Below are 11,056 nucleotides of genomic sequence, written 5' to 3'. Positions count from 1 at the left end.
AATTTCGTAGGGGAAGAGGAATTCAAGAAAAGAACTGCCTGCTGGAAAGATAGAGAGCTGTGTTTCTAAGGGCTGCCATTTATCTGGGAGCTATAGGTCGCTCAGTGCTTTGATGTCACCCAATTTTAATCATAATTCTGGAAAGCAGATATTACAATTCTCATTTTACCATAAAGGAAAGTTCGTTAGGGAAAGTCACATGCTGGAGGTCACAAAGTGAGAGGCAGACATGGGGTTTGAATCTAGTCCTGCCTGACATCAAAACCCATGGGTTTAACCACCCCAAAACCTTCCTTAGAAAGCCCTCAGTGGCCCTCTGACTGTTATCCATACTCTCAATTCGGCTCATAAGGAGATGAGAAGAAAATGCAGCCTGGGGTTAGATTGTCAGTAGCTAAGGTTGCCAGATAAAATAAAAGGTGCCCAGTCAAATTTGATTTTCAGATAAATGATGAAACTCATTTAGTTTAAGTGTATCCCAAATATTACATGGGACATACTTAAAAAACATACATTGTTCATCTGAAATTCAAATTTAACTAGGTGGCCTTAATTGGTGTTCTGTATTTTTATTGACTACATCTGTCCACCTTTTCAAAAGAACATGTTTACAACTGCATTTAAACCAGAACTTACAGAGCTTAGAAGAGCTTTGAGTAAAAGTTCTTTCTTCCCGTGGAAACTCAAGTTCTTGTATTGTCAAGCTTAAATTAGGTTTCAGTGAAGCAAGATGGATTTAAGCTGGCCCCCTCTAACCCCTTAAAAAAGAAAGAGCAGTCTATTAGTTTTACTCAGTATTGTGATCTCTTATGTAGGGAATGCCATGGAGTAGAAGAGAAGTTTTGAATGTTGCAATGTCCCTAAAAGGAAGGCAGGGGGTTGGGGAGTGGGAGTCGGGGATAAGCGTCCTAGATCACCCCAATTTGGGGATTCTCCAATCCTCTGGGAGCTTCTTAGGCTCTCCCACCCCATCCCCATTTCTCTTCTATTCTGGACAGCTGAACCTCAGCTTTGCCTCTCATCTGGAGAATCCATCCCTTTGTAGGCCTCGGTGCACCTAACAGGAGGGAGCTGGGAGGGAGTACAATTTCAGAGCACTTAGCAGCCACAAGAGCCTCCCTTTCTTCTCTTTTCCCTGCTATTTGACAAACAAGAAGGTTGTTTAATCACAGAAAGCAGACTGAAGTGGAGTTTTTATCTTGAGCCATTCGCCAAAAGGATAAAATTTGGGTTGCCTTTGAAGAAACAAAAGAGAGTGGCTTCTTTCCCTTCTTCTTTCCTGTTCCATCAGCTTTTTTTTTTTTAAGTGACAGTTTGAAGGGAAAATCCTTACAGTATGGAAAAGACATAGAACGCTCCCTGTTAAAGATACATAATCAAACCTTTTAGGCTAATGAAACCTAATGCTTATCTGCATAGTTCCTCTCCTTTTTGCTTGACCATTGTTGTGCAAACCCTCTGACCCAAAGCTTCACATTTTTGCCCTCTGTATTGCTGGGGCTGCTTAGAATTTGGGATCCAAGAGTTATGTCAATCTTGAGATTGTTTAAACATTTGGGCCAGAGTATGGGGAGAAAGAAATATGGAAGCAGACACTCGGCATACATTATTTCCTGTAATCCTCCCAACAATCTCGTCAGGTAAAGTGCTGTTCTCCACACTTTACAGATTATGAAACTGAGACTCAAGGAGTTTCCAGGGTAGATGAAGTCAGGTGAAGGCTTTGTGGAGGTGTTAGAACAGAGGGGCTGAGGTTGCTAATTTGATACACTGAAAGACTTTCTTGACTCACCCAGTTGTAGTCTTTGCCTTCCAAATTACTCATCCTTACTCTAATAATGTTAAATCCCAAACTGCTATTGTAATGTGGGTATTTTTCTTCTCACCACATGGGGTGACGTAGAACAAATCAAAGTCTTCCCAACTTCCTGACAGTTTGAATGGAATAAGCCAAATAAGGAAAACAGATACCAGGATTTTCAAACTATGGGCATGAATGCCATGCTGCTGCTAGTCAGATGGAATTTGCTGAACACTTTGGAAAGTTCCTTGGATTTTCACCCATAGACTTCATCTGCTCAGTAAGTGATTAAAAACATCCATATGAAACCAACTGGGGCAGGTTTCAGCAACCTACCTGGTCCAGTTGATTCCCTAGTGCAGCTCTTTCCCACCATACCTACTGGGCTGCAAGGGGAAGGGCTTTAAATACAAAATGAAGAGTTAGGTGGGGGTTAGGGCTAGGATTGAGAGGGGAAAGAATTCACGTGGTAGTGATCCACTCTGTGAATGCACTCATTCATTCATGCAAATATGTATGTAATCACTCAGTAATGTTTATTGAGTCTCCACTATGTGCCAGGACCCATTCACAGTGTGGAGATTATAGCTATGAACACGATGGATGATACTATTCAACAAAGACTGTTTATTTTAGTAGTTGGGAGGGGAGCAGATAGTTTTGGTAATGAGTTTTATTATTATATAATCACAATGTGTGGCAGTTGTTTCAAATGAGCTGCACATGTGCATCATGGGAGGAAGCTGCTCTTCTCCAAGGAGGGAAGATTCTGAGTTGAGATCTGAAGGATGGATAAGACTTAAAATAGGTGAGATGTGGGTGGCAGCGGGAAGAGAAAGCATCCTAAACCGAGAGAACTGATGTGCAGAGATTCACGGGGAAGAAAAGAACAGAATAGTAGTTTCTTCCTCTATCCCTGAGCCCCCCACTCTTGTGTTTGTGACATTCCCTTGCCTACACAGTGAGACCCTGTCTATAGTTCCCAGGGATTCTTACCTAGCCAGGTATCTGTAATCTCTTGGACAGTCTTATTCAAGTTTTATCCCAGGATAATGCACATAGACAGGTATGCAAGAACTGTTTGGAGAACTTAATAGGTTTCATTGATCCCATAGGGCTCTGGCTTCAAAAAGTACAACTCAGGGAACTCCAACAGGGGCTCTGTATCAACCTAAAGGAATGGGATGGGGAGGGAGATAGGAGGGAGGTTGCATATGTATACCTATGGCTGATTCATGTTGGAGTTTGACAGAAAACAAAATTCTGTAAAGCAATTATCTTTCAATTAAAAAAATAAATCTTTTTAAAGAAAAAAAAAGTACCGATGCCTTATTTTGACATTCATGCCCTTCCTATAGCTCCAGCTTCTTCTCTGGCTGTATCTCCAGCCCCAGGGCCTATAAACTGAGCTATTTCTGGGAAGAGACTCTGTTCTCTTTCCATGCTATAGCCTGTGCTCTCCCCCTCTGCCTGGGACACTGTCTGCTCCTACTACCTCTCCTGGATGACTCTTATTTCTGTTTCACAACTCAGCTCAGCTGAGTTAGCTCCCTTAAAATCTTCCCATAACTCCCTTGGGCTGGGCCAAGGACCCTTTCCGAAAGCTGTCCCCGTTAGCATGCCAGTGGCTCTGAATTCTAAATTTTGTCTTTTTAATGCTTTGTCCCCCTGCTACTGGATTAAAAGCTCCTTGAAAGCAGAGGCTATGATTTTCATTAGACCCCAATGCCTAGGACCCCTATGCTCTACAAGACATTCAGTCAGTACTTCCTAAATAAATTAGTGGAGTGCCCCAGCCTTGTCCCCAAAAGTTCACTCCCTAGCCCTATAGCTTTGATTCCTGTGTAACTCAGACCTGCATGCATGAACCCAGACTCTAGCTGACTTCCAGCCATGGGACTCCAGCTCACAATTATCATTATACTCAGACCTTCCAAATTTCCATCTCTGTGAACCACAGGAGCTACTCTAAAGAGTTATTCACCTCAAGCCCCTTGCTTTTTCTAGGATGTTTGTGAATTTCCTCCAAGCACTGGATCAAGTCCCCTTACTCCACAACCCACTGAATGTCCTTATTACTTCTGAGCCAACATTTAGCAAGCATGTAATCTGGGTCATACCAGGCCCAGAGTTGGCTTTTTAAAAAACTCGCTATTCCACAGGAGGTCTGGAGACTAGTATCCATGGCATTACCTGGGAGCTGTTTAGAAATGCAGAATCTCTGGTTCTACCTTTGACCTAATGAATTGGAATCTAAATTTTAACAAGATCCCAAAGTGATTCTTGAAAAGCACTGGAACACACAGTTTTTCAATTTTGGTTGCACATTAGAATCACCCAGGGAGCTTAAAAGAATTACCAGGCACCACCTCAGACCAACTGAATCAGAATCTTTGCTTATTTTATTAAATAAAAAAAGTATGTATTTGGCCATGCTGGGTCTTTGTTGCAGCACGTGGGATCTTCCATCTTCATTGTAGCATTCAGGATCTTTTTTTATTGTTGTTTAGTTGCAGCCTAGGTAGCTGTTCCAACTGCCATCACCTGTGTGACCTCAAAGCCTCAGCTTCTACATGTGCAAAGGGTGGATCACAATAATAGCTTCATCCTTGGATTGTTATGAGGAGGGAACAGATGATTCATGCTTAATCCAAAGCAAAGGTAGATAGCAATCACTCAACAAATACTAAATTTGTGCTGTGTTTAAAATGACTATTATGACTATTCCAAGCAAACAAAGTCACAAAGAAATTGTAGAATGTCACCCCGGGAGGGCCCTTAGAGATGCCCAAGTCTGGGAGTTGCCACTGGGTTGAGAGGGAAAATGTTTATGCCTGAGGAAGGCTGGATGAGATGTAGTTAGGAATAGTGGGGTCTGTGCTGAAAAGAAAAGCACTTGCCTGTGACTTGTAATCACTGAAATGCTCTGTTTTGAAATACTCTGTGGGCTTCAAATAGAACACGTCTGTTGGCCAGAAATTCATCCTGTGGGCTGCCAGTTGGAGGCCTCTGAGAACCCAACCATATGCTTTCAGGTGGAAAAACTTAGGCCAGAATTAAGAATGAGTTGCCCAAGTTTATTTTTATTCTTTTTGGCTACACTAGGCACACAGGCTTCTCTAGTTGTTGCATGCGGGCTCAATAGCTGTGGTGCACAGGCTCAGTGGCCCCTCAGCATGTGGGATCTTAGTTCCCCTACCAGGGATCAAAGTCCCGTCCCTGCATTGGAAGGCAGATTCTTAACACTACACCACGACGGAGGTCCCGAGTTGCCCAAGTTTAATGAGGACAGGAATCCCAGTCCTTCAGGGCCTCTATGTACTGCCCAGCCTCCTATAAAGATCCCCTGAAGGAGAAGGGGCTGAGAGTCTTAAGCTTGTTGCTTAGATTCCTGAATCACAGATCTAGGCAATCTTCCTTAAAGCCTAGTTGAGAAGGATTTTTTTTTTAATGGCATTTATCATTTTTCTAAAAACAAAATTTATTTTAATTTATTTATTTTAATCATGACCCCCAGAGAAAAGTAAAAGAGAATGCTCGCTAGACATTCTGGCTGTATACTGTCAGACAATCCCTTCATTTATTTAAACAGAACCTGCTTCAGAGGGCCACCATGGGGAATAAACATAAAGATGTTCGTAAAGTTCTTGCACAGAGAGGAAAGATTAAATGCGTTGGAAGTTACTCTGGGCTTTGAGTTGGCAGGAGCTTGCTTAGAATCTGGCCAGCCTGGAAGGTAAACTAAATTTCCAGGAGGAAAATGATGCATTAACAACTGTGGTCACATTAACAACTGTGGTCACATCACAGCACTGACTATCGATTTGTTTGGTATTATTTTGGCTACGTCCAGTCCAGGGGCAAGACAATAGGGAGGGTCCTGCTGCTGAGAGCTAACCCCAAAGCACTTGGGTGCAGAAGATGCCTGGCTTCAGCTTTGACTCCAGATCTGCAGTTTACAGGGACCTATTAATAAGAACAGCCTTGGTTTTCTCTTCTTGTCCTTTTATTTTTTTCTCCGAACCAAAGGTCAGTTGCCTTTGTCTTCTGCTTCTGAGCATTCCAGGAGAGACTCCTGTACTCCTTTCAAGAGAAAAGAAGTAACAGACAAGACAAAGCGAGGCACATTCAGAAGTTGCATTCTGCCTTTAAAAGCAGAAGGTACTAGAGACTGAAATTATATTTTAAGACAAAAAGTATATAATGAGTTTCTACTGGTATCTCTAGCGCAAATAAGGGCTGCTGGTTTTTCTCATAAATCATAAATATCACATTTGTATCTCCTTTCTGATATGCCAAAAATCCAAGTTTAATGACACCAACATAATTACTCGTTTTCTCTATCCCACTATATACATGTTTCAGGATAAGCACACTTACACCATCACCTATCATATGATTACTACTGAAATCAGTTTCAGATTTGGTTTTAACATCTCACTTGGGTATATATTCAAACTACTGTGTTTTAAAGTCCACTGAAATAAAATCACATTGAAGTTTATTTACTTCTATGCTTGATTTTTAGGGATTACTTTTTAATATAACTTTATTTTTTAATTATGTAAAATATTTTACTAAAGTCAAAACTTCCACAAGTGTATTCAGACATAAGAATAAATGATGGATTAGAACACCACCATTTTTTGCAACCTCTAATAAATTAATAAATTAGGCAAAGATCTTCAGTGTCAGCTAGCATCACAAGAAAAGAAAAAATCATACATTATTAACCTTCTGGTGGAATTTCTTTTGAACTTAAATCTTATTAAACTTCTAGATCTAACCATCACTTAATAGAAAATAGAGGATGCAGAGAAACGTGTCATCTATGCCACAGGTATGCAATCAGGAAAATACAGATTATGGGAAATTCTGTTAGACAAACAACCAGGTTTCTTATAAAAAACAAAGATGTGCTCGCTTTAGCAGCATGTACTAAAATTGGAATGATACAGAGAAGATTAGCATGGCCCCTGCACAAGGACGACATGCAAATTCATGAAGTGTTCCATATTCTTCCTCTAATTAAAAATAAAACAAAATTTAAAATACAGAAGAAACAAGGAATTACATGTATGTATATGTGTGTCTGTGTGGTGGGGGAACTTACAGAGAAAAGCATGCTTAAGGAATAGCGTCAGTCAACCACAATGAATGAGCATTATTTGAAACCCAATTCAAACAAACCAACCAACACACAAACAAAAAACACTTAAAAGGCAGTTGGGGAAAAGTAGACATTGACTGGATATTTGATGATATTAAGGAATGATTGTTAATTTTGTCTCATGTGATACTGTTATGGCTACTATGCTTTAAAAAAAGACAATTCTTATCTTTTTGAGATACATCCTGCAATATTCACAACTGGCTAGAATAATACAATGTCTTGTATATACTTCAGAATAATTTAGGAGTGTGGAAAGAGGGCCAGAATAGGATTAAAAAAGCAACTATGCGTTGATAATTGTTGAACTTAGAAATGGGTACACAGGAGCTCTTTATGCTAGTCTCTTTATTTTTGAATATGTTTGAAATTTCTATAGTAAAAAGTTGGTTAAAAGTGACTCACCTCTTTACCTAAGAAATGTCCTTAAAGCAGACATTTTAGAAATGAAAACCTAGTGTCACATGTCAATAATGGAAGATAACTACAAAAATAAATTCAGTGAAAACAGAGCAGTACTATCAAATGCTAATCGCCCATGCTGCTGAATCTGAAGTCATTTTTTCACTGTTGAAATTAAGTCCTAAGAGATGTGTTCAAGACATTTTCAGAAAATCAGACTATGGAGATTTACTCCTGGAGGTAACCTAATGACCAGGAAGACAAGTGATGAAAGGAATCCTTTCTCACCGTATGTAACCATGTGCTCTGATGTTATTTAGTACTCCATCTGCCTGGGTATCACCTACAGCCTTCTGAGGGGTGGTGCCACCAGGGTTCCAAGGAATCCCACTTTGATAAATACAATATCACTGGCTTTTAAAACTGGGCAGAATAATGGCAATTCTCTCACTTCGTTGCATTAAGTATATTCCTCCATCATTAACTTCCGTTTTTTTCCTTCCATCCTCCCATCGCTGTGTTCTCTTCAGCGTCTTCTTTGTGTGTACCAGTATGTGGTCTTTCCACACACTGAACCCTCTTCCCATTCTGAAAGTCAGTTTCCAAATCAAAATTCAGACGTGATGGTTCCTTTCTTATAGAGCTGTTGACAAGGTTAAATGAGAAGCTTCTTTGTAATTGAAGTCTATAGTTGACTTACAGTATGTTAGTTCTAGTGTACAGCAGAGTGATTCAGATATTTATATCCTCTTTTTCATTCTCTTTCATTTGGTTATTACAAGGTATTGACTATAGTTCCCTGGGCTATACAGTAGGACCTTGTTATTTATCTATTTTTTATATAGTAGTTTGTATTTGCTATATCCCAAACTCCTAATGTATCCCTCCTCCTCTTTCCCCTTTGCTAACAATAAATTTGTTTTTTATATCTGTTAGTCTGTTTCTGTTTTGTAAATAAGTTCATTTATATCATATTTTAGGTTCTACGTATGAGTGATATTGTATGATACTTGTCTTTCTCTTTCTGATTTACTTTCATTTAGTGTGAGAATATCTCAGTCCATCCATGTTGCTGAAAATGGCATTATTTCATCCTTTTTATGGCTGAACAGTATTCCAGTGTGTGTGTGTGTGTGTGTGTTGTGTGTGTGTATACACAATGGATATATATATATATATATGCACCACATCTTCTTTATCCATTCATCTGTCAATGAACATTAAGGCTGTAGTAAATAGTGCTGCTCTGAACTTGGGATGCCTGTAACTTTTCAAATTAGAGTCTTTTCCTGATCTATGCCCAGGAGTAATATTGCTAGATCATATAACAGCTCTGCTTTTAATTTTTTGAGGACCCCCCATGATGCTTTCCATAGTGGCAGTACCAGTTTAGATTCCTACCAAGAATGCGGGAGGATTCCCTTTTCTCCACACCCTCTCCAGCATTTATTGTTTGTAGACTTTTTGATGATGATCATTTGCCTGTTGGCTCAGTGGTAAAGAACCCACCTGCCAATGCAGGAGACATAGGTTCAGTCCCTGGGTCAGGAAGATCTTCTGGAGAAGGCAATGGTAATCCACCCCAGTATTCTTGCCTGGGAAATCCCATGAACAGAAGGAACCCAGTGGGCTACTCTGTGGGGGTTGCAAAAGAGTCAGATATGAATTAGCGACCAAACAACAGCAATAATTCTGACTGGTGTGAAGTGATGCCTCATTGTAGTTTTGATTTGCATTTGTCCAATAGTGCAGTTGAGCATCTCTTTTATGTACCTCTTGGCCATCTGGTTGTCTTCTTTGGAGAAACGTCTATCTAAGTCTCTACCCTAAATGAGATGACGTTTATGAAAGGCTTAGCACAAACGGTGACTAGAACATAAAACAGAGTAACACCTATGCAATACATGCAGTTATTCTTATCTGCTGCTGCTGCTGCTAAGTCGCTTCAGTCATGTCTGACTCCGTGCGACCCCAGAGATGGCAACCCACCAGACTCCCCCGTCCCTGGGATTCTCTAGGCAAGAACACTGGAGCAGGTTGCCATTTCCTTCTCCAATGCATGAAAGTGAAAAGTGAAAGTGAAGTCACTTAGTCGTGTCCGACTCTTAGTGACCCCATGGACCGCAGCCCACCAGGCTCCTCCGTCCATGGGATTTTCCCGGCAAGAGTACTGGAGTGGGGTGCCATTGCCTTCTCCATTATTATCTAAGACAGTCTATTGTCTCTTGGGGAACTATGCAGTTAGGAGAGGAGGATTCCTGGTTTATTCTGTTAGTCCAGGAGCATTCGGAGCAGTGTATTTCCATAGTCTAGAAGAGAAATGGATAAAAAACAGCAAATGCTGTATTCAAATTAGACATAAGATAGAGCTTCCAAGAAGTGAGGATTAGTAAGCCCAGAGTAGTAAAATCATTTTTTTCTCCCCAAAAGTCTATATGAAGAAATACAGTATCTTGTAATTTGAATAGTTTAGTATGATCCTTTTTAAGGGCACAAAGACAGATGAATTGGGCTCATTATCATATTTCCCATTATCTAAGTAATTATTTGAATCATTCACTGTTCACTGGACTTTTGGAAATGGGTATAGACTGTCAGGTACCCTGATGTCTCTTGATGATGGTGGGTAATGATTAGCCGTATTATACTCAGAAAATTTATGGACAGAGAAAGTAAGGGGTTTACCCCAATAACACAGTAGTGTCAGTTAGGCAGAGTTTGAACTGCTTTAGGAGCATAGCCATTTATCTGACCTAGTGATGCTGCCTTTTTGGATCATCAGAGAGAAGGATGTATAAGAATCTCTGTAGTTCTTGCTCTAGAGTGCCTGAGTTTGCAAATCCTAGAATCATTTCTCCCTGATCTCCCATTTTTCTAATGAGAGAGCAATACCATTCAGGTAAAGAAGCACTCTCTAGAAATGGCTAGCAAATTGATTTTAATTGGAGTCCCAACTCTAACCAATTAGTGGTGGGATTTGAACCCAGGAATGTGGCTGTGAGGCTCAAGAGTTTATCATCCAGCACTCCCAACTTAGAAAACTCAATACCATGTGCTTCTAAGTATGTGACTCCTTTGGTATCTGACGATTTTCACACTGTGCCACCATGGGGTACCTGGCATCCCAAGATTCTCCTCGCCCCCAAGCAAAACCAGAGTCTGTATTCTGTTTTTCAGTTGCTAAGTTGTGTCCAACCCTTTGCGACCCCACAAACTGCAGCATGCCAGGCTTCCCTGTCCTTCACTATCTTCCAGAGTTTGCTCAACGGGGAAGGCGATGGCACCCCACTCCAGTACTCCTGCCTGGAAAATCCCATGGACGGAGGAGCCTGGAAGGCTGCAGTCCATGGGGTCACTGAGGGTCAGACACAACTCTGTGACTTCACTTTAACTTTTCACTTTCATGCATTGGAGAAGGAAATGGCAACCCACTCCAGTGTTCTTGCCTGGAGAATCCCGGGGACAGGGGAGCCTGGTGGGCTGCCGTCTATGGGGTCACACAGAGTCGGACACAACTGAAGTGACTTAGCAGCAGCAGCAGCATGTTCATTGAGTCAGCGATGCCACTGTATTTTGTACAGACTCCCTTTGCTCATATCAAATCACCTGGGGTAAGTCACTTGACCATCCTACATCTCAGCTTCATCACCTTTAAAATGCAATAATAACAGCTTCCCCTCCCA

The 11,056-nt window shown here is 40.9% G+C and overlaps 1 non-coding gene across 1 annotated transcript; it reads left to right on the top strand.

The window, feature by feature from the left end:
* The first annotated feature begins 6,719 nt into the window (after positions 1-6,719).
* On the top strand, positions 6,720-6,822 carry LOC114108919 (U6 spliceosomal RNA). Its single transcript, XR_003585645.1, has one exon. It is a non-coding gene; the product is annotated as a U6 spliceosomal RNA (small nuclear RNA).
* The last annotated feature ends 4,234 nt before the right edge of the window (positions 6,823-11,056 follow it).

This window comes from Ovis aries, chromosome 17 (genome assembly GCF_016772045.2).
Source record: "Ovis aries strain OAR_USU_Benz2616 breed Rambouillet chromosome 17, ARS-UI_Ramb_v3.0, whole genome shotgun sequence".
In the NCBI taxonomy this organism is placed as follows: Eukaryota; Metazoa; Chordata; class Mammalia; order Artiodactyla; family Bovidae; genus Ovis; species Ovis aries.
The sequence above is the reverse complement of the archived record's forward strand: the minus strand, read 5'-3'. Positions and strand labels throughout refer to the sequence as shown.